The sequence below is a fragment of the Vulpes lagopus genome, chromosome 4 (assembly GCF_018345385.1).
Source record: "Vulpes lagopus strain Blue_001 chromosome 4, ASM1834538v1, whole genome shotgun sequence".
In the NCBI taxonomy this organism is placed as follows: Eukaryota; Metazoa; Chordata; class Mammalia; order Carnivora; family Canidae; genus Vulpes; species Vulpes lagopus.
Genome location: NC_054827.1, coordinates 106,335,291 through 106,358,673, shown reverse-complemented (window position 1 = coordinate 106,358,673; position 23,383 = coordinate 106,335,291). Strand labels below are relative to the sequence as shown.

The window sequence follows — 23,383 nt, the reverse complement described above, 5'->3', positions numbered from 1 at the left end:
GGCAGCCAGTCTGCTGGTCTGAATACCAAGCAGTTCCTCAGAAAGGATAAAAGACAAATGAAGCCCATAGGATTTATGGCAGAGGTGCTCAGGAGAATAGGAAAACAGGAGCCTTCTCATTCGGGGCAGCGATGGTGGCAGTGGTGACAGCATTGGGGTCAGCCATGAAACACTGCTAAGATGGGAAAATGGGGGCGAGACATGCCTTCACAAGCAAAAAAAAAAAATGACTTTAAAAGAATTCAATTTGAAGGCATGTGAGAATGAATTCTTGGTGGAATGAGAGAAAGGAGAAATAAACATAGATGCACTCTACAGAAATATAGTTAAGGATAACAGTGCTGTGGGTATGAAAGGAGAGTAGTGGTACCAGCTCCTAATTTTCCATCTGAAACAGAAAATCTTGGAAATAGTACCAAGCACTTGGCATGGATAGATTTCGAGCTTGGTTCATGACCTAAGTGTTGGAATGAACTAGAAAATGTGCTAATTTCTCATGTAATCTATGGGCTTTTTGAGGATTGAAATTTGTTCTTTTTCTCTCTCTCTCTTTCTGCCTCTGTGTGTGTGTGTGTGTAGGTAGGTGTTTCACTCCTTTAGAAAACATTTTTTCAGGAAAAGCATTATTTTGTGAACCACTTTTCAAATAGTTAACACCACAGCATCTGCTTATGAATCGGAATCCCTGCTTTTTAGGCCCTCACTTTCATCAATTGTGAAGGAAGGGTCCAGGATTTTATCTTACAAGAGAGCAAGTTAGCTTGATGCTGGCAGAAAACACAATACTTATGGGTCAGAGACAAAAGACTTTATTGCTTACAGCACAGCGGTCATAAGATCATCAGCACATTTGTGAGTTTCTCTTGCTCCCCAAAATCCCAGGGGGCAATGCAAATGGGTCCAAGTGGCTGCATGCACACAAGGAGAGAATTATGTTACAGGAGAGGAGCCCTGAGCTGAAGGAATCTGAATCTCTCATCATTGGGAGTAAGGATGTCTGCCCTTTGCCCCAGAGAGAGATACTGTCTCATTCCTCCAAGGCCGTTGACTGTACAAACATCATTGAAATCGTAGTATAAAATGAAAATAGTCAAAGTTTCTCCTCACAGATGTGCAGAAATGTGACAGACCCATGGAGAAAAGTCTCCTGACAGCTGTCATCTCAAGTTTTACAGAAATCCCTTCCCCTTTCTGGATCACATATTTTCATATTTTTAAACAAAGGGGTTACACTGGATCAAATCTAAGGTCATCTCAAGGCAATATAATTAAGACGATTATTTCTTACTTTTTTCTTAGAACAGTTTCAAAAAGATTCTGCTATTTCAGGGTCTTATAATCTCAGGAAGTCATGCTTGCTTCCAAATGATTGCTGCTGGCATTTAAACACATTCACACACATACACATACATACAGAGAGTGTTCATACCTGAGCGAGAATGATGTTGCTTTTCTCATTTTATTTTTGTAAAAGCCCAGTGAAGTGGAAGCTAATAGTAAAAGGAAAATTGAGCCATAATTATAATATACATATATCTCATTTCTTTTCCTACCACTTCAGATTCATTGGCAACACATTTTCCTTAATCTGAAGTCATATAAAATAGTCTGTGAGTTGATCTTTGTTGATTTTATTACTTTTTATCTTTCTTCCCCCCTCACCCTCAATAGGAACTTGTTCTGGGAGTGGAATAATTTGTTGAAATATGAGCTTTGCAAGAAGAGCCCTGCTGATCCCTACAAAAGAAGCCAGGTTACCAAGCAAAGACCTAATGCATCTGCTACAAGTCGCCTGGTATCTTGCCAGTGTCAACCACAAAGTGCTCATGATGGTAGCAGATCTGATACCTCTGAGCTAGGTGGCTATTCTAACCTGCTGACATTGGGCTCTCAAGGGTCACCTTCGAAGTCTGTATTTCCTCTGCAGACCAATGTACCTCTGTCCCAGCTTCCATTTCTATAGAACTCTTATCTATTATAGTTTGAGAACTCCATAGGAATCATCAGTCTCTGCCAGAACTTTCCTCAAGTGAATATTAGCAGAAGGTTCCCTAGGGGTAGGCACTGGAGACTTTCAATATTCAGGACCACTGGGAACACTCTGTCCTACTCTATTCTTGAGCTGGTCTTCATTGCATCAGCCAGTGAGGACTGGATTGTATCACACTGCTTCATCTCAATATTGGTGTGGCTGGATTTTGTCCTGAATACCTTTATGTTCCCTATCCCCATCCCAAACTCCTGCAAACTTCTGTCTCTTCCACAGTGCTTATTCTACTTTTGTAACAAGGTTTTTTGCCTCAACACAATGGTTATCATTTTCACCCTCTTGCTACATGTCTGCCAGAGCTGACATGTATAGTCAAACAAATTTTGAACTTTATAACTCAGCAGGGCACCATCAGATAGGCCCCTGCCCAGATTTGTGCAGCACCCAATCTACACAACCATACATGGTGAGCTTTCTGGCATTTGCTCATCACTTTACATGCTGTTGCTCATATAATCCTCCTAATAGCCCTATAAAGTAGATGCTATACTTTAGATTCTCACAGAACACTGACTCCAGGGAGGCTAACTTCCCCAAGGATTAACAGTTACTAGATGACCAGATCAAGATGCCTACCTTGACAATTAGATGGCAGGTTATCAAACTTTTTAAAGGCTAAATAAGCCTAGTTCAAGTGAATCATGAGCAGAAACAAAGAAAACCTAGAAGAGAACAATGTTAAGCAGTGTCTCTTTGGCCAGTCCTTTCTCTCTCCATCCCAGGCCTTCCCTTGGAAGCCCTTTGTTCGCTGCCTTTTTCCTGGTCTAGACTGAGGAATCCACTGGAATCCCAGGAGGGTTACCTATTAGAGTGGCCATTTGCATGGCTCTTGATAGTCTCCTCTCTATGCATCTAGAAATTTCTGCCTCCTCCTTGCAGTAAGCCCTTCCCATCTTCCAGATGCTGAGTATATCACACTAACAGGCCTTACCACTTGCTGAATTTCACTGAAACCAAGACAAATCCACCTCCCTGTCCACAGCATTAGATCACCAATCAGCCTGAATGAGACTACATTCCCCAAATCCTTTGGACACAGACACCTGAATGACAACCTATTTTCCAGCCCCGCGTAGAGCCTCAGAGGATACAGACACTACAGGCATTTTGGTACCTGGCTCCCCCACGTCATGCCATCTCCTCTCGTTGGAGCCTGAACTTCCCCTTGACCTAAAGCAGGGCCATGGTATATCAGGGCCAACATTCTAAGAGGAAGTCTCTTCACTAATTCATATAAATTAATGATGAAATTGACGTCAGCCTCTCTGGAGAAGGAAATAAAGTACAGAAACACTTTCCCCTTCACTTGACTGCCACCTGACAACCCATAGTCTGGATTCCCCACTAGTATCCCAGCTCTCTGATTCTGCAGGATGGACTGTGTGTCCTGTGGAGAACCCTTCCCTCTCTCACCATAGTGTTTATTCTCTGTGTTATGGTCCTCTGCTTATTGATTACTTCTCAACTCCATGGGAAAAAGGACTTTGCCTATTCAGTATTACCAATCCCTGCACTTTACTGGACGTATAGTAGGTGCCCATTATAACTCTGTTGAGTGAATGAACTATTGTGAATTATCGAGTTACAAATACTACTTTATGGCTTATATCTCTAGTCACAATATGAATAACTACATATTCAAGAGAGTTTTACTTTGCATTTTTAAACGTGTATTAAATTTGGAACAATCACTTTTGATTCTGTTTTTAAAGATGCGACTAGCATTTGGTTCTTCACAGACAGGAAAATGATAAAAATGGGTTTGAGTTTACTTAACCCTTCAAAGGAAGGAATTGGTCACCTGTCTGTATCCGGGTATATTCTTGAAACTATCAACACCTCAAAGACTTTAATAAGATGTTTTTCAAAGATTTTATTTTTTAAGTCATGCTACACCCAATGTCATGCTCAAACTCACATCCCTGAGATCAAGAGTTGCATGCTCTACCAACTGAGCCAGCCAGGTGCCCCAAAGACTTCAATAATATTTTTAAACAAATCTTTTAAATTTGCTTCAAAGAATGTATTTTGTTGACTTAGCTTATCATCCATTTTTAAAAGTTTTTAGAAAGTTTGATGTAAAGTTTATGTTTCATTTAGCCTTAACCTCCAGCAATCAACATTTCATTTACCAAAAATAAAAACCCAAAACCACACATAAACAAAACCCAAATTTGATAGCAAAGATTTGTTTTTAACGCCACCTAAGACTTTTTTTTAACTTTAAAAATATTGAGTTTGAAACCCTCAAGTTGAAAATAGCTTTAAATTTGGCAATGTGTGTCCTTGTCTTGGTGCTACATAATTGTTTTTTTATCCCAAATAATTTTTAAAATTCCCTGAAATGAAGCCCTACATTGTCTTCCTCCCAAGTGTGACCTAGGTATAGAGTTTGAAACTCAAATTACAGACTTTCTTATTACAAAACAAGCACAGGTGATGTAGATACTCGCTTTGATCTGTCCAAGGCTCAGACACAGAGAGTGGGAAACATTTGAGTATTGAGTTTTGTCCACTTTGACTTCCCCTTGACAAACTCGTTCTCACATTATTTCCAGAGACAAATATTTTGAAAGTGAAGAACACAAGAGGTTGCTAAATATTAGCTTTCAAAGGCTTGGAGTCACATGATATTTGCTTGGGTGACCTCTTCTTCAAGCCTGTATAAAGAATCATGTTTACTCTTGAACACTCTTCAGAGCTGAGGCGCTGCTGGGTAAAGAAATATGCAGAAAAGAATGTAAACATCGTTGGGACTTGCTTGGTTCTGTGAATGTAGAAATCTCTGCTTGGTTTGGGAAAACCAGAAAAATGGAGAAGTAGAGAATGTGAAACATACGATTTCAGGGCAAAGATGAAGTCTTACATGAAATTCAAGAGTAATATCTAACAAATACCTTCCTTAGCCTTGATTTTCTGCGAGATCTGAGATGACCATTCACTACAATTTAAGAGCACATTTTCTAGTGGTCTAAAATAACTGTGAATTATCAAGTTTACCTTAATCTACAAGCATGAAATTATAGGTGTAGAGAATCATAGTCTTAGTTTCATTTAGGTTAACTCAAGTATAATTTGTCAATTGCCAGCATTTTAAAGTTGACCATTCAGGCCCTCTCCCTAAAAATTTACTGAGTAAAATCGAACTTCAAGAGTTTTGGGGAACTGAATCATCTCAGATTATTTCAGTCAGCACTACCAGTACTAAGTGCTTATGAATTTTTATCTAAAGTCTTTCTAAGATGCCATGTGCATTTTGCTGCCTTCCTTATACACAGCATTTGGAACATAAATTTAACTTTTCATGACAATTTAAATCTAAACAGGCCTTATTCTATTGAAGGCAATGGGTTAAAATTATGAAATAAAGAGGATTAGGAGTGCACTTACCATGATGAGTATCGAGTAATGTAGAGAATTGCTGAATCACTATATTGTACTCTTGAAACTAATATAACACTGAGTTTTGATTGTATTTCAATTAAAAAATATTAAGTGGAATCCAGGCTCAGCGATTTACCAAGTATGTGACAGTTGACAAATTATTTCATTTCTCTGATCATTTACTTCCTCCTTAGTAAAATGAGAATGACCTTTACTTACCCGACTCTGTGAATGCTCATGAGGACAGTGAAGTTAAGGTGAAAGGAATCTACAAGCCAGAAGGTACCATGCAGTTACAACAACTGGGTGTTACAGGGACAAACTGACAGGCTAAAAACTTTATTCCAGATAAAATTTTGACAAATTTTTCACCTATTTTTCACCTTTCATTGCTCTATTTAGGTTTTATTATCTTGATAATGTCATGCTGGTTTTGCCTACATTTTCAGAAACAAATGTGCATTTAAAAAATTTTGAAAATATTACAGTTGGCCATCATGTGATCTTGATGCTTAAAAACTATTCTGTGTGCCATTTTACTTTCCCTCCTTTGTCAATAAAGCATTTGAGTTTTCTTGCTTTTATTAGCTAATAGGAAAGATAATTTATTTATTCCTCAAAAGATTTCTATGAGATAGGTATGATTTTTATCCCTGTATTATCATGTTGAAGGGTTTAGGATGATTACATAGTTCATCTAATTTATTTCTGTCATGATAATAATGAAAACATCTTTAGAAAGGGACTTCTTAGAAAAATATCTCATTGCTGTTATTTTCTAAATAATGTTGATAAAGATTCATTTAAGGAAAAAAAACACCTTGTTTTGAGTAAACATATTATTTTACTTTTCTTAAGATTGATTTATGTATTGAGGGTGTGGGAGACGGAGAGGGGTAGAGAGAGATGGAGAGTCTTACTCTGTGCTGAACGCAGAGCCCAGCACAGGGCTCCATCTCATGACCCTGAGATCATGACCTGAGCTGAAACCAAGACTCAGATGCTTAACCGACCGTGCCATCCAGATGCCACTCAATTAAACATTATACTGAAGCACAGCATACCTACAGGGAAGTGCAGAGGTGAACACTTTTGGTATTGGTGAGTAGCCTCAATGCTTTATGCCTCTTGCTGTTCACACCCTTGAGTACTCCTCTCTATTGAATCATATCTGGTATGTGACCAATAGGATACTTCGCAAGGGATATTGTGTGACTTCCAAGACTAAGTCATAAAAGATATGGCAGCTTCCTCCTTGGCCTCTGGATCTTTCTCTCTGGGAGAAGTCAGCAGAATACATAGGGCACTCAAGCAGCCCTATGTAGAGAGAATTCACCAGCAACAACCTGCCACCTCTCTGAGTGTACCACCTTGGGAGGGAATCTGCTTGCTGCTTATCAAGCCTTCAGGTGATTCAGACCTCAGCTTTTAAGCCTCCCACCTAAGGCCCCAGACATCATAAGGTGGAACCACATCACCCCTCTGTTTCAGCTCTGAATTCCTGATCAACAGAAACTATGAATTAACAAATTATAATTATTTTAAGCCACTAAGTTTGGGGGAGACATTATACACCATAATCAATAAAATATCCATGTATTTATAACCCAAATTAAGAAACAGAATGTGAATCCCCCACGAAGCCCCTCTTATGCTTCCTCTTAGACCTCTTATGCCCACTACCTTGATTTCTAGCACTAATTAGTCTTGCCAGCTTTTGAACTTTATTTTAAAGAATGCTACAGTAAATACTTTTGGTTCCTTTTTCTTTCTTTTTTTTTTTTTTTTGTGGAACACTCTGCTTGTGAGATGTGAGATTCATTCCAGGCTTTGCATTTGGATGTAGTTTATCTGTTTTCACTAATGTGCAGTATGCATAGTCTATACCAATATTTCATTATTCTACTGTTGATGGATATTTGAATTATTTCCAGTTTGAGGCTATTATGAATATTGATGCTATGAACTTCTCAGATATGTCTTTGGTGACAAATAATGCATTTCTATAGGGATTGTACATAGTAGTAAATGCTGGGTCATGGGATATGTCTATGTTCAATTTTAGAAGGTGCTAATTTCCATTCCAAACAGAGGGAAATGAAAATTCTCATTGCTCCCTGTTTTTGCAAATATGTGGGACTGATGGTCTTTGAATTTTAACTCTTCTGATGTATTGGTACTGGCATTTCCTCTGTGTTTTTTTTTTATTGGAGTTCAATTTGCCAACATATAGCATAACAGCCAGTGCTCATCCTGTCAGATGCCCCCCTCAGTGCCCATCACCCAGTCACCCCAACCCCCCACCCACTTCCCTTCCCAGAGTTAGGTGTTTCTCATGTTCTGTCACCCTCATTGATATTTTCACTCATTTTCTCTTCTTTCCCCTTCATTCCCTTTCACTATTTTTTGTATTTTCCAAATGAATGAGACCATATAATGTTTGTCTTTCTCCAATTGACTTACTTCACTCAGCATAATACCCTCCACTTCCATCCAAGCAAAAGGTGGGTATTTGTCGTTTCTAATGGCTGAGTAATATTCCATTGTATATATAGACCACATCTTCTTTATCCATTCATCTTTTGATGGACTTAATCAAGATAATCCTCTGTGGTTTTATTCCATTATGGGATTGAGCTTTCTTACACATGCCTATCAACCATATGGATGTTGTCTTTTGAGAAGTGCCCATTCAAGTTTCTTGTACATTTTTCTGTCAGTTCCTCTTTTTTTTTTTATCAATTAGTAATAATCCTTTAAAAAAGTAATAATCCTTTAAAAAATCTGGCTATGAATTCCACTTATTCTGTGGCCTTTGTTCTTTCCTCTCTTGCTTTTTTTTGGGGGGGGGGATCATTTTTGATTATGTTATTTTCCTCTCAGCTGGCTTATTTTCCTATTATTTGGTGTTAAAACTAGTGGCTATAATATGTGTCCTTGACTTACAGTATAATACAAAATGAGTACTTTTTCCATTCATTGGATAACAAGTGAATTAAAATTGTGAAATATAATGACAATATTTTAAGTGGTGACAATGTTAAATAATATACTTCATAAATATTGGGAGGTAGAAGAAATAAAAAGAAACAGGAAGAAAGGGCCATATGGTAATTTCTTCATCTTTCATAATAGACCATCCGTAAGTACAGTTTAAAGACAGTAAAACAAGAAATAGAGGCTTAGATATATTCTTTTTTAATTATAAAGGTAACCATTAAAAGAATAGCAATGCACATATGTCTCATTTTCTGCTTTCTAGAATCTGAGCTGCTTTGTATATGTAAAAATTTCTCTACTCTCTCAGTCCTAATGGGTAGGAAAGCCCTCCCAAGTATAAAGAATGGAAATAAATATTCCCTTTCCCTCTTGCAACTTGGGTACCGGCCTATGATTTAGGCTATGCCAGCAGATGCTCCCTTGCTGTGCTTTAATTCAAGAACTACTGACCCAAGAAAAAAAGGCAAGGAAGCTCTTCTCTATTTCTCTCTATCTGGGGAGTGGGCAGGAATAGGGTAAATGCCAATGTTAGTAATGATTTCCTTAGTAGAATTAATGCTCAGGTGTATAGGGGGCATTTTTATTAGCCATTTAATCCTGAACCTCATTTCCTTGTATTAATGAATATATACTTACCCAATATTTTTTTATTTAGATCAAAAGTATTTATTACAGTACTAAATAAAAGACTGGTGAACACTTTTTAAAAAAATCTTCAGATTGTATTTACAATGAAAACTGAAATATTTAAGTTATACAGGAGACACAGGCCAATTGAAATGAATAAGAAATGTTCAAAACGTAACAACAAGCAGACACTCCAAGTAAAGATTTAAAAATTAAAACTAAAAGGAAGAAACAATCTCAATTTATTATCAGATGAGTTATAGTAAGCATTCAAATTATATTTTACTATGGTAAAATATACAATATATCATGCAGGTATACTGAGCATAGATCTTTATGTATCAAATCATGAAATACCACAATACTGAAGCAAAGTGTGGAGGATATAATTTAAAAAAATAAATAAACAAGCAAAAAAATCAATGGCTGCATATAAACAACATAATAAAGTAGTACAGAAAATATATCTTCTTTTCAACACATCCATGAAAAGTTTATAAAAATTAACCATCTTAGGCAATAAAAATTCCAAAACGTAGCAATAAAAATTCCAAAATGTAGAATCACAGACCAAATGATTTAAGTAATAAAAAGTCACAATAAAAATCTTTAAAAATCTAACACACTATTTTGAACCAACAATTTTAAAAATTGATCTTTATCTCAGATTTTTAAAAAGCGAGGATAGTGGGCATCAAATTCCAAAATATTAAGAAAATAAAAATGGCAACACAAGAATTTGCCTAAAACTATGTATAAAGACAAATTTATACTACATATGTACACTACTAAATATGAAAGTGAAAAAAGTAAATGAACTCCAAAAGCAAATTTCCAACTAAATAGGAAAAAGGCAAAAATTAACTAAGGAAAGAAGAAAGAGAGATTTAATATGACCAATGAGAAAGTGATAAATTAGAAAATTTAAAAAATGGGGATGACCTGGGTGGCTCAGTGGTTGAGTGTCTGCCTTTGGCTCAGGGCATGATCTTGGGGTCCTGGGATTGAGTCCTGCATGGGGCTCCTCACAGGGAGCCTGCTTCTCCCTCTGCCTATGTCTCTGCCTCTCTCTGTGTGTCTCTCATGAATAAATAAATAAAATCTTTTTTAAAAAAGAAAATTTAAAAAATGATAAATCAAGCCCAGAGCTGGTTCTATACTTAGAACCAGAGTACTCTGGACAAATCTGATTTTGAAAACAAACAAACAAACAAACAAAAATATACGCATATATAGTCAGTAATATGCAAAAAAGTAGTTAAATTAAACATAGATACATATATAGACATAACATACACATATCAACAGATAACATATTTTAAATACAAATATACATTATCAAAACTGACCCAAGAAGAGATAGAGAACTCAATCCCTGCCACATAGTAGAATTATGGGAGTGAAAAGAGGGTTGGCTTCAAAATGAACCTAACCTAAGAAAATTGTCAGAGAGCTTCATCCTAGAAAACACTAATCTCAACAATATAAACTCCTATCATGTTATCAAATAAAAGAATATGTTGACACTATTTTAAATATTCCAGAGAAAAATGAAAAACACATTCAAAATCATTTTCGTAGGACCAGCATAACAATAAAACCAAATCTTAGGAAGCCTGATTTAAAACTGAAGGAAAAAAAAAAAGCACAGGTCAGTTCTACAAAAGAAAACTATTTAGAACATTATAAGAAGAATGTGCTACAGTAAGTAGTTTGCACCAAGGTACAAGGACAGATCATTAAAAGAAAATCTTTTAAAATCATTAACCATATCATAAAGTCAAAAAAGTAAGCATCTCAGTAGATATCAAAATAGCATTTTAATAAGAGCTGATATCCAGCCATAATTTAAAATAAAATCAATTCCTTTTGAAAAAAATAAAAATAGGTGAATACTTTCCCAATGTATTAAAAATATTACATATACTAAACCAAATTCAGCCTTACATTCAGTTCTAAAAAAAACAGAAATGTTTCCATTAAAGACAGAAACAAGATTAGGATGTCATCTGTCACTACCATAAACAGTGGGGCTGTAATTTGAACACAGGTTTGTTATGTCTGTTACGGATGGCGATTTCTAAGAACAATCCAGTCAATATATTAATCCACTCTTCAAATGGTATTATTGTGTGAAAAAGTGGACTTCAAACCAGTATCATATATTTTTGGTAACACAAACTATAAATACTTAGATTCACATATTTATCCCCTATTGACATTTTGATGCATTGAAAAAGTCTGTAAAAGCACACACAATGCTGTTACCATATTAGGGGGAGAGGAGCCTTGTGAGGAGACATTGATTTTTCTATTTTTCATGGCTTATGAAGCGTTTATATAGTGTTTGAGGTCCCCCCACTTCCTGCTCCCAAAGGGCATGTATGACTTTCATAATCAGTAAAAATAACAAATAAATGTCCAACATAGACAAAAAATTAAATGTCACATAGAAATATTATGGCAATTATTATTTATGAAAATATTTCTATGGCACAAGTAGAAGCATGATTTCCCTGCCAATAAAGCCAGCAAAAATAACCTAAGGGAGCAGTTTTAACACTATTTAAAAATTCAAATAGTAACAACTTCTTCTGGGGACTCTCTTTAAAGAGAATGTTACTTTCAGAGAAATCTGCATTCTCTGTTCCTGACAAACGTTCTGAAGATTATTTAAACATGCTTCTCCTGGGCAAAAACTCAAAGTGAGATGTTGTGGAGGGCCTGGCCCCCAGCATCCCTTTCTGACACCTTGGAGTCTCACTCCTAATTTTTTAACCTTTCCAGGAACACAGGAGCTGTCAGCTGGCAGGCAAAGGTTAACTTGGTTTATGGTTGTATTTTGTTTGTTCTGCTGTAGATGATGCGAATTAGTTGCCACTATTGGAGAATTGAGAGACTGCACATTAAAAAAACATCAAAGAGATCTTGGAAACTGGAGGTTCGGGTAGGGCTGGGCCCGCAGTGGTGCCTGAGAGTCTTGGGCCCTAGCTGAGAGCTACCAGCCTGCTTTACTGGAGGTCTGCAACTCTTGAGGTCTTAGACCTCTGCATGTGGCAACCCCTTGGGGAATGGATTTTGCCACACCCCTGTTGCCATACAAAGACCTCACAAAACCTTTCAAAACCTGCCTCTGGCCTTCACCTTAAGTCGTAATGATTGATGAAGATGTACTGTGCCATTCTATCCATGGAAATCGGTCGTTCTGTGAGAAAGCAAAAACGATCAAGAGTTTCTGTCCACATTCCAAGTATTAACCGATCGAAGATAAACCATTTTATCTGAAACAATGCAAATCACACAGTGGTGCAGCCTTTGAGACCATCACTCTTAGCATCCTAGGAAGGTATGGCTGTGAAAAGTCGAAGTAGGATTTCCTGCTTTAGGTTAAATCAGAACACCGTGCAATGCTGCCACCTTGTGGTCACTCAAAGTGACCACGAATCATCCGCCCCACTCAGTCATTTCCTGAGGTCATATTGCCATCTGCTGGGCTGTCCCAAGACGGCATGACACGTACGAAAGCTCACAAGGCCAGAAAGTGAATGCACTCCTGGAATACCCATCCAAATTGTGGATATGTGAGCGCTACCAGGGGCTAATTGTGGATAGTTGCAGTATTGCCAGTTCAATGTCTGTGATGTCAACAACCCATCTTGGTGCTAGAAACGAAAGATGTTTACCTGAGGAAGCTGAGAACCCAGTTATCTTCCAGAGGCAAAGAAGAGCATTTATGTATCTAAGATGGTTGGGATTAGTGACTCCCAAATGTCTACTGTGGTTGCATTAGAATTAACTGGGGAGCCTCTTAGAAATATGTGTCTTGGGGTCTAACTCAGAAATACCTGGAATCTATTTTTGAGTTCCCCCAGTGACCTGGGGAGCCCATGATTCTTTAACTGGGTGATAGTCTAGCCAGCGGCACCAGATTGCATTCATTTGCCCACTCAAATTTTATTGAGATGTGGTGTACTGAGCTAGGTTTGATTTCAAACTAAAGAGCCCTACCTACGTCAGCATATATGTACAATGTTAAATGAGGTAATTTATGAGTGCATTTAACATAAGTAAGGCAATTTAAGGGTGCCTGGGTGGCTCAGTTGGTTAAGCATCTGACTCTTGATTTTGATCAAGTCATGATCTCAGGGTCATGACCTCAAGCCCCATGTGGGGCTCTGCACTCATCATGGAGTCTTCTTGGGATTCTCTCTCCCTCTCCCTCTGCCCCTGCCACTCATGCACACACACACTCTCTCTCTCTCAAATAAATAAATAAATTTTAAAAAATAAGTAAGGTAATTTATTTCTTTCAAGAATGTCTACAATATAGCAGAAAGAAGAGGGATAATCATGTTTTCTTCATGTGAACACAGGAGCTTTGCAGAAAAGTATATAAAGACCCAGGTACTTGCCAGGAGACCTGTGGGAATGGAAGGTAAATACCATTCTGGGGAATGTAAATTAATGCATGAAAGTCCAGAGATTTTCAGGAATACATTATCTCTAAGAATCTATAAGACTACCTTAGTCTTGAACTATAGCATTTTCCTCCAGGGGACAAGAATTAAAACTGCCTGAGAGGGCAAGAATCACATTAAAAGGCTTGCACACCCTGCCAAGGAACGGACATTTCTTCCATGTAGGTGAGCCATAGGGAGCTACAGGGGGATTTGCACAGGGAGGGATAGGACCCAACTTAGGTTTGCAAAGAGTATGTGGGAAGAGAGTAAAGGTGAGTTATTGAAGCCACAGAAGAGGAAAGAGATGGGCAAAACACCTGTTAGAGGAGAGCAGCTTGTGGATGAGGACCTCATGGTGAGGTTGCAAGGAGGGGTGGAAGAGAAGACACTCCCAAGTTGGACAAGCAGGAGCATGAGTGGATGTGGAATGTAAAGCAGAAGAAATAAGCTAAAATAATCCCAAGGCTTATGATTTCCTCTGACTGAGCACTTGGGTAGACAGAGGTATCATTCCCCAGAGAAGAACATAAAGGGAGCTGACATGATGCAAAGTTCTGAAAGAAATATGGCTTTGAGCCACTCACATGGCAACATTGCAGCACCAATGTTATATGGCCCAGGGAATTCCAGGAGTTTAGCAAAAGCCACCATTGGTGGCAGAATGAATAAGATGCAGGGAATTGGGTACTGATCGAAGATTTTCATGTTACCAAATCCAACAGTTGCTATTTAGATTTCAAGCCCTCACCCCTGCATTGACCCTGTGTTTACTTCTGCCCTTGATGGAAAAAAGCAGAGAAGCTGGAAAGAAGGGCAGGGAGGCCAAGTGAGAAGAGGTGAAGTGTATAGCCAACACAGAGTGGTTTACAGAAAGGGCATAAAGTGAAAATATCCATGGCTTGAGTGACTGTTTTCTGTGAAATAGATGCTGGAAGCACAATTGTCTGCACAGGGTGGTGGTGGGGGTAAGACGTGAAAGTCTGAAGATAGACACTGATGAGAAGCTGAAAAGGAAAAAAAGCCAGGAGTTATGAGTTTTTAGGGTTTCAATCTGCTCGGTCATGATTTGTACTATAGCACTCAGAAACCCTCTAAAGAAGAATGAAGAAACCAAAGGAAGTATTTAGAAGATCCTTTAAGAATCTGAGAGTTTCAGGGGTGCCTGGGTGGTTCAGTTAAGCAGCCTATTCTTGGTTTTGGCTTAGGTGGTGATCTCATAGTTGTGGGATTGAGTCCCACGTTGGGCTCTACGCTCAGTGTGGAGTCTGCTTAAGGTTATTTCTCTCTGTTTCTCTCTCCCTCTTTCAAATGGATGTATAAATATTTTTTTAAAAAAAGAATTTGAGAATTTCAACCAGTCTGAGAGTTGTTCTTCCGCTAAATCTTATACTTCATATCTTGGTCTCAACGTAGATCCAAGCTGAAATTCCCAAATCTCTTAGGAATTGAACCAGAGGAATTCAGTGAACAACTTGGTGCTTTCCCTAAATTGACACAAACCTCCCCAGATCTATCATCACAACTGTCATCCTATAGTTGGAAATACAATAAGCAGTTCACATCTGACTCTGCCACTGGTTAAAGTCATCCTTGGTCTAGCTCCTTCCTGGGCTGTGGCTGCAAGTTCCTTAATGAATCCGTTCGAGTTACATATTTCTTAGTTTCTAGTAGACACTGCTTTTCTGTTCTCCCCAGACTGCAGACTACAGACTGCTTTCAGGAGTGGCCAAGGAAAGATACAGATATTCAGAAAGGCCCCTGGACAACATTCATGATTAAACCAGTAGCCCTCAAGCAGAAGACTTCCCCACTCCTGCAGAACATCATACATCATTGACCAAACAACCATGATACCTAACCAAGCACTAGTTCTCTCTGCAAATGGAATATCAGAGCCCAACTGTTCCTTCTGCCTGGACATGGACCCACTCCCTCTTTGCCTGTAGAAAAATGCTGTATCATTTTAGGTACATCTCAAATGGCAGCTTCTACATTCAGCTTTGCAGACACTCAGAACCAATTGAAACTTCTCCTCTGTTGAGCCCCTGTATCACTTACTTGTAAACATCCATTATGATGCTTATCACTATTTGTGTCTGTGTCTTCCTTCTATTTATGAACAGGGTTTCATTTTCACAGAAGCACGAGACAGGGCTGGGACATTACCAGTCTGCCGGCGGGCTGCCAAGTTGCCTTCCACCCCCGCACACTCAGCCAGAACAGCGCAGCCTAGAATCTGGTCCACAGCCTAGGAACTAGGAACTAATTTTCTTTCCCTTTTTTTTTTTTTTTTTTTTTTAAGATTTTATATTTATTTGAGAGAGAGAGAAAAAATGTGATGGGTGGGGGAGGGGCAGAGGAAGAGAGAGAAGCAGACTCCTCGCTGAGCAGGGAGCCAGATGTGCAGCTCAATCCCAGGACACTGAGATCATGACCTTAGCTGAAGGCAGACCCTTAACGAACTGAGCCACCCAGGCACCTCGGCACTCAATTTTTTAAGTACTAAGAAAAATACATTCCTTAGGGAGACTTTCTCATATTAACTAATATCATTTAGTTTTTAAAAATGCACAGAATGATGAGTTATTAACTTACAATAAATAGTATACTGGTATGCTCAGATATGGGTATGGTGAACATTCATCACAAATTGAGAGGAGGGATGGGAAATATTCATTTATTGAACAAAAATAATTACTGGCATCAGCCTATGCTTCTCAAATGCATCCAATGCCACTATAGGGCTTTATCTGTCAGAGGCAGAGAAGAGCCTTCTGTGGGCAGAGTTAGGGAATTCATGTCACTGCACATTTATATGTGTGCCAACCTTTTATTTTCTGCCCAAACATTCTTTCTCTAAGAGGGATAATACAATTCATTAGGCTTCATTTTCTGTATTATAATCTGTCCCCTTTACTACCATATCATAATGAGACAGTGCCAATTATTCTCAATATCTTCGGCCTCATGATAATTAGTTATCTCTTGATTTCTTCCATAGCTGGTTTGAATCCCATGCATTGTGTGAAGATTTTACTAGCGGGAATCTCAGAAGAAGCCCTAAGGTGGAGTCTATACAAGTTTTCCTAAGAGTACCCTGTCCCTTGCTTCTTCTTAGGTTGATAACACAGTGCCTGGCTTGAAGTAAATTCTCAATGCAGACTTGCATCCACTTGAACTTGACTATTCAGCGGTTTACTTCACTCATGAGGCAACATTGGCAGAAAGTACATGAACTTGGAGAATGCCCATGCCCCTACTAAATTGGCAGTATGTGAAATAATAAGTTCAATTTGTCAGTTAGTTTGCTCTCTGTAAAAATAATGATGACTGCCAACATTTTCAAAATGAGGAAAGAAGTTGCAGTGATGGTACTGGGTAAGTTACATCAGCATCAAGTCAGTAATTGTACGACAGTGGTTCTCAAAGTGTGGTCTCTGGAATAGTGCATCAGGGTCCCACGGGAACTTGCAAGAAATGTACAGCCTTCTGCCCCTCTTTAGACTTAAACTGAATCAGAAACTCTGAGGACAGGGCTCAGCCATTTGTATTTTAACAAGATCTCCATGAGATATGGGTGCTCACTCCCATTGGAGAGCCACTATCCTGGTTCCTTCACAACCTCCCATATGATTTCAATGGTTCTCACCCATAGATAAGCAGGCACCTTAAATCTCCTGCAGCCTGAGATTAACAGTGTATTAGGTGTATAGACAGGGTAGCCCCTGGGATATGCCAGGCAGCTGGCACATAGTTCCTACAATGCAGTATGCAAGGGACACATTCATTCACAACTACATTTGGTTGGCATATATATCAAGACAGCGCAGGGGCACATGGGTGGTGCAGTCGTTTAAGCCTCCAACTCTTGGTTTTGGCTCAGGTCATGATCTCAGGTTGAGATTAAGCCCCGCATTGAGCTCATGCTCAGTATGGAGTCTCCTTGAGTTTCTCTCTCCCTGTTCCCCTGTCCCTCCACTCATACTTGCTCTCTCTCTCTCTCTCTCTCTCTCTGTCTCTCTCTCCCTCAAATAAATAAGTCTTTAAAAAAATACCACTTTGGTAATCACATATGGGAGGGGTGTCTCTGTGGCTCAGTCAGTTAAGCATCTGCTTATGGCTTAGGTCATGAACCTGGGGTGCTAGGATCAAGCCCCACATCAGGCTCCCTGCTCAGTGGGTAGCCTGCTTCTCCTTCTGCCTGCTGTTCTCCCTGTTTATGCTCTCTCACTCTCACTGTCTCTCTCTTATAAATAAATATCTTTTTAAAGATCACATACGGGAAAGTATGGCCAGCCCAAAGAACATTTAAATGATTAAGTCATTAAGAGCAAACCTGTTTGCCACTTATAAAGGCTAGTTACTAAAATGTTAGGAAAGAGGAGAAAAGGCAAAATAACACCAACACTTCCTAATAAGATTGTTTATTCCAGGGAATCCATTTGCAGTTGAGTCTCAGCAGGCGAATTAAGAAAGCATTCTGGGCGTGGGGCTTTGAGTAGACCCGCCGCATTGCCAGTGAGCCGAAAACCTGGAGCTGGATTCCCAAGTCCCTGTAATGCTTTACAGACACCCTTTGCTGCCTCTGTGAGCACCAATCCATAGATCTCTGTGGCTTCAAGAAGCAAAAAGAATATCTTCTGGGCCAAATGAAGCCCAGAGAAGTATTCCCTGTTCCTGGTGTGAACCTATGATTACTATTTGTCCAGCTTTAATGTTGCTTTTTTGTAGTTATAACAGTTTCCCTTATCCTTTCAAAAGTATCCCAGTTTGGGAGCACCTGCTGGCTCAGGTAGTAGAGCATGAGACTCTTGATCTCAGGGTCATGGGCTCAAGCCCCACATTGGGCATGGAGCCCATGTAAATATATATATATATATATATAAGCATCCCAGTTTTGACACTAAACTATGTGGTCACTGTACCTATTACTCAAGTGTTTTACCTTCTTCTCCTTTTCCTCCTTCTTCTTTCTTTCTCTCTCTCTGACTCTCTTCCTTCTTCCCTCTCTCAGTCCTCCATTCCTTCTCCCTCTCTTCATATTTCCTGCCATCACTAAAGAAATTTCACAGACCTTCTCAGGTTCTTGAAATCCAGTTATAGAAACAGTGGAATATTGCACAACTGATCACAGCACTCCAGGGCTGTCACTCATATAGACATGGTGTGAACGGGTCCATTGGAATTGTGCAGCTTCCAATCTGCACAGATATCTGGTGCTGTCCTAAAAAGGGACTTTAGTGTGAGATCTTAAACTCCAGCCTAGGTCCATGTGTCTAGTCCCTGAATCTTTAAGTGATTGGCTTCCTCCAAGCTGATAAAATTTGGGACTATGTAATGACTTGGAGTTCTAAGAATTGGAACTTTATCTGAAAAACTAATCAAGACCATGGCACATATTAATTTCTCACTGCTCCTCACACTTGACTTGTTTTATTATGCAATCTAATTTTTGATCGTGAGCCCTTTGATTAAAGATATAGTTAAGCTTTGACATCTCCATTCTCTGTAAAATACAATTTGTTTCTCACCTCCTTGTTCCATGTTTCAATCTGGGAAGCATCTGCCCTATGCATTTTTAGGTGGTCTCCTAGAAAATAAATAGAGAACAGAACATGATGAAGGAAATCAACTAATCCAGAGAACATTCTCTGCCCCCAGGAGATCAGATATGCCCATACTTGATGGTCTTGGAAAAGGTCATCTCAACTCCATTTCTCTGGTGTAATCTGCTGTAGCTTAGGATCCTTCAGAAAGTTCCTGGGACAGACATGGCTACTGTCCAGATAACAGAAGGCAGGAGCTTCAAGAACAATTTTAGCCACTGCAAAATTGAGAGCAAAGGGCATCAAAATACTCCAAATGGCTCATTGAAGAGAACCCCGAAATAAGAGTCGTGGGCCTTGGGGAGACTATATAAAGGTGCATCTCTGCAGAGTACAGCTACCCCCCAGCACAGTAGCCCATCTTATGGTCCCCCAAGTCACTGCAGATCAGACTCCTAGGAGAGGTTAGGAGAGACAGTGTACTATAGGCACAGGATGAATTCTTCTGGATGTCTCTGCCATGGGCAGCATCCCCAGTTTACCCAGGTCTCACACTGGACCTGGTCCTCTTTAGCAGGAGGAATTTACCTGCTGCATTCTGCATTCAGCCTTATCAGGAATGTTGGCTTATGTCTCTGCTTATCCTCTATGGCATCCCTAATGGAGCAAGAGTCTAGGATAATACCAGGCACTGTCCTTAATTTGAACTCACCAAGCATCCTACAGAACTGATTCATCCTTGCCTCTCTTATGACTCTCACTGAAAACCCTTCTGCCAAGATCACCCCGACTGGCAAGTCAAAATATTCTTTTCCATGTATACCATACTTGCTTTTGTTTTGTTTGATTTCATCTCTTCAATTTTTAAAATTATGTACTCTACTGACTATATTTAGCAATAATATATTTATTATGTATTTATTATTTACACATGCACAGATCAGCATTTCTCAGTAAATACAGGGCAATTCCAACACCCCCAAAGAATATCCTTGTTCTGTGTCTTTGTGTTAGGACTCTCCCCACCTTTAATCTTTGGCAACCACTGATCAGATCTCTGTTCTTATATTTTTCACTTTTCCAGAATGTTATGTAAATGCAATCATACAATATGTAATCCTTTAAGACTACATTCTTTCATTCAGTGAAAAGGGTGAATATTGTTCTCAAGCAGGACATTTGGCCATGTCTGCAGACATTTTTAGTTGTTATGATTTGGGAAGGGAAAGTACTTACTGTCTCCTACGCATAGGGGTGGCATCTCCAGGGATGAGGTTAAATACAATGCAAAGAGTAGACCCACAACAAATTATCCAGCCTGAAAAAGGGCAGGAGCCATACTTTTGAGAATGGCTTACTTAGCACATTTCTCCCTAAGATTTATTTATATTGTTGCACATATTAAAAGTCCATTCTTTTTTTAAGTGCTGAATCATAGTCCACTGTATGGATGTCACACAGATTGCTTATATTTTCATCCTCGGAAAGACATTTGGGTTGTTTCCAGGGATGGGCAACTATGACTAGTGCCCCTACAATTATTCATGGAGGGGTTTTTTTTGTTGTTGTGTTGTTGTTTTTTGGATTTTTTATTTAAATTACACTTAGTTAACATACATGGATAGTTTTTTGTTTAAACTAAGTTTCATTTTTCTAGAATGCATACCCAGAAGTGAGATGTCTGGGTCACCTGGTAAGGGCATAAGTGTATGGTAACTTTTTAGAAACTGACAAAAGTTTTCCAGAATGACTAAACCAGTTTGCATTTCCCTCAGAAATGCTTGTGCATTACTGTTGCTCTGCTTTTTCAATAGTATATTAACTGTATTTTGCTTTATGCCAGCATTTGACACCGAAGATTAAGAAATAGAGCATTATTGACACCCCAGATCTGTCTTTGGGCTTCCTTCCCTACCACTCACCACTCAAAGATAAACACCATTCTAACATGTAACAGCAGAGATTTGATTTCAATGTTTTGGACTTTAGATAACTGAAATTATAAAATGCACACTCTTCAGTGTCTTGCTTTTCTCTCTCAATACTTTGTTTATGAGACTTATCCCCATTATTGTATGTAGTTGTGATTGATGATACTCTTGGTCACATGATACACCCTTGTGTGATTTACATTTTATTCCAGATGAATGTTTGCTTTCTTTTTTACTGAGGTTTAATTTATATTCAACAAAATGTACCAATTTTCAGTGTGCAGTATTTTCGAAAAATATATATACTCATGTGAACACCAACATTACCTAAATACAGGACATTTCAGCACACCAAAAATATTTTCTCATTCCCCTTTGCCTGCATTCTCCTGCAGTGCCCCCATGCCCAGTTGCACATTGATCCATTTCTGTCACAATTGCTGGTCTTTTCCAGACTTTCATGTAAACAGAAATATAGAGTATGTAATCTTATGTGTCTGTTTTCTCTGGCTCAGCATAACATTTTTGAAATCCATCTATGTTGTTGTATGTATCAGTACCCTGCCCTATTTTATGGTCAAAGCACACTCCAATGCATATGCCATATTTTTTTAAAAATTTATTCGTTTGCTGTTGGACATCTTTGGTATTCCAGCTTTGGGTTATTTTGAATAAATCTGCTATGAAAAACCATATACAAGTCTTTATGTGAAAACCCATTTTTTTCCCTTCGGTAAAGAAAGAAGTGTGAGATGGCTGTGTCATATGTTATATCTACATTTAACTTTATAAGAATAACGTGCCAAAATGATTTCCAAATTGATTGTGCCACTTTGCATTCCCAGTGGGAAATAGGAGTTTTAACTGCTTCAACATCCTCACCAACAACTTTTGGCAAGACTGCTTCGTTTTCATTCTTAATTTTGCCATTCTAGTTGGTGCATAGTTGTATCTCATTGTGGTTTTAGGTCGTTGCTGGAGTGTCCTATGTATGTCAAGTTTTTCAAGTCTTCCTTATCTTTATTGATTTTTTTATGCTTATTCTATATATTACTGGGAAAGGAGCTAAAATCTCTAATGATAGTTGTAGACAATACTTGTTTCTCCTTTCAGTTGTATAAGGCTATAGGCTTTAATTCATGTATTTTGAAGCTCTCTATCAGGTACTTACACAGCTATGATTATTAAGTTCTCTTGATATCTTGGCTTCTTTATATTATATAATGTTTGTCTTTATTCATGGCCATAAACTCTTCCTGAAGTCTTTGTCTGATTTTACATAGTCACTTCAACTTTCTTTTTATCCCATTTGCATTCATTCTACTTCAATTCAGCATGTGTTCAACAAATATTGGTTGAGTTCTGTGCACCAGACCCTATTGTAAGCATGGGAATAACATTAATGAACCAAGCAAAGACTTTTGCCATTATGCAGCTTCCATCCTGTGGGGAGAGACAAACAATAAACAATCATCATAATAAATGAGTAGATAGTATATTAGATGGTAATTAGCTCTATGGAAAATAATAGAATAGGATAAGTGAATTGAGAATATAACTGTGGAGAAATGAGACAGTAATTAGGTCTTCACTTTTTAACAAAGGAATGTCCAGAGTCACCCTCCCTGGTATGATATCTGGGAAAAGATTTCAGAGAGATGATATGGTTGGTCATGGGGATTTTCATGATGAGACTTCTAGGCAGGGGACACAACCAGTGCAAAGGCCCTATGGCAGAAACCTGTAATGTTCTCTTGATTAGTATTTGCATGGTAAATGGTATATTACTGCATTCTTTGACTTCTAAGACATGTCTGTCTTTACATGTAAGGAATATTTATGTTAGAGAGGACATAGTTAAATCATGCTTTTTAATTCAGTCTGACAATATCTACCTTTTATTTGAAGTATTTAAAACATTTCCATTGAAGGCAATTATAAAGTGCTTGAGTTCAATCTACCATCTTGCTACCTGGTATATTTCTTACAGCTGTTCTTTGTTCTCTTTCTATTTTTTTCACGTACTCCTTTGAGTAATTTACTATTTGTCATGTCTCTATTTTACTTTCATTATTGGTTCATTAGTAATTCCTCTTTGTTTTATATTTTAATGGTTATCTAAAGTTTAAAATTTGCATATTTATCATATAAACTATCTTCTAATAATAATATATAACATCTTTTATAATGCAAAAACTCACATGAAGATATTTCCATTTACTCTCATCCTTTGTGGGTATTGTTGTTATGCATCTTACTTTTGCATATGTTAAAAATGAAACATACATTAATTTTATTTTAGTTTTAGACAATCAATTACTTACTAGAGATATGCTGTTGGCCCAGCACCACTGATTGACGAGATCATCCTTACTAGCCTGGGAA

At 38.3% G+C, this 23,383-nt stretch overlaps 1 long non-coding RNA gene across 1 annotated transcript; it reads right to left on the bottom strand.

The window, feature by feature from the left end:
- Nucleotides 1-4,516: 4,516 nt before the first annotated feature.
- LOC121490127 lies at nt 4,517-22,435 on the bottom strand. Its single transcript, XR_005987508.1, has 6 exons — nt 22,170-22,435; nt 20,304-20,385; nt 19,203-19,345; nt 19,053-19,111; nt 5,654-5,702; nt 4,517-4,762 (listed from the first exon to the last, which is right to left on the bottom strand). It is a non-coding gene; the product is annotated as an uncharacterized LOC121490127 (long non-coding RNA).
- Between the last annotated feature and the right edge of the window lie 948 nt (nt 22,436-23,383).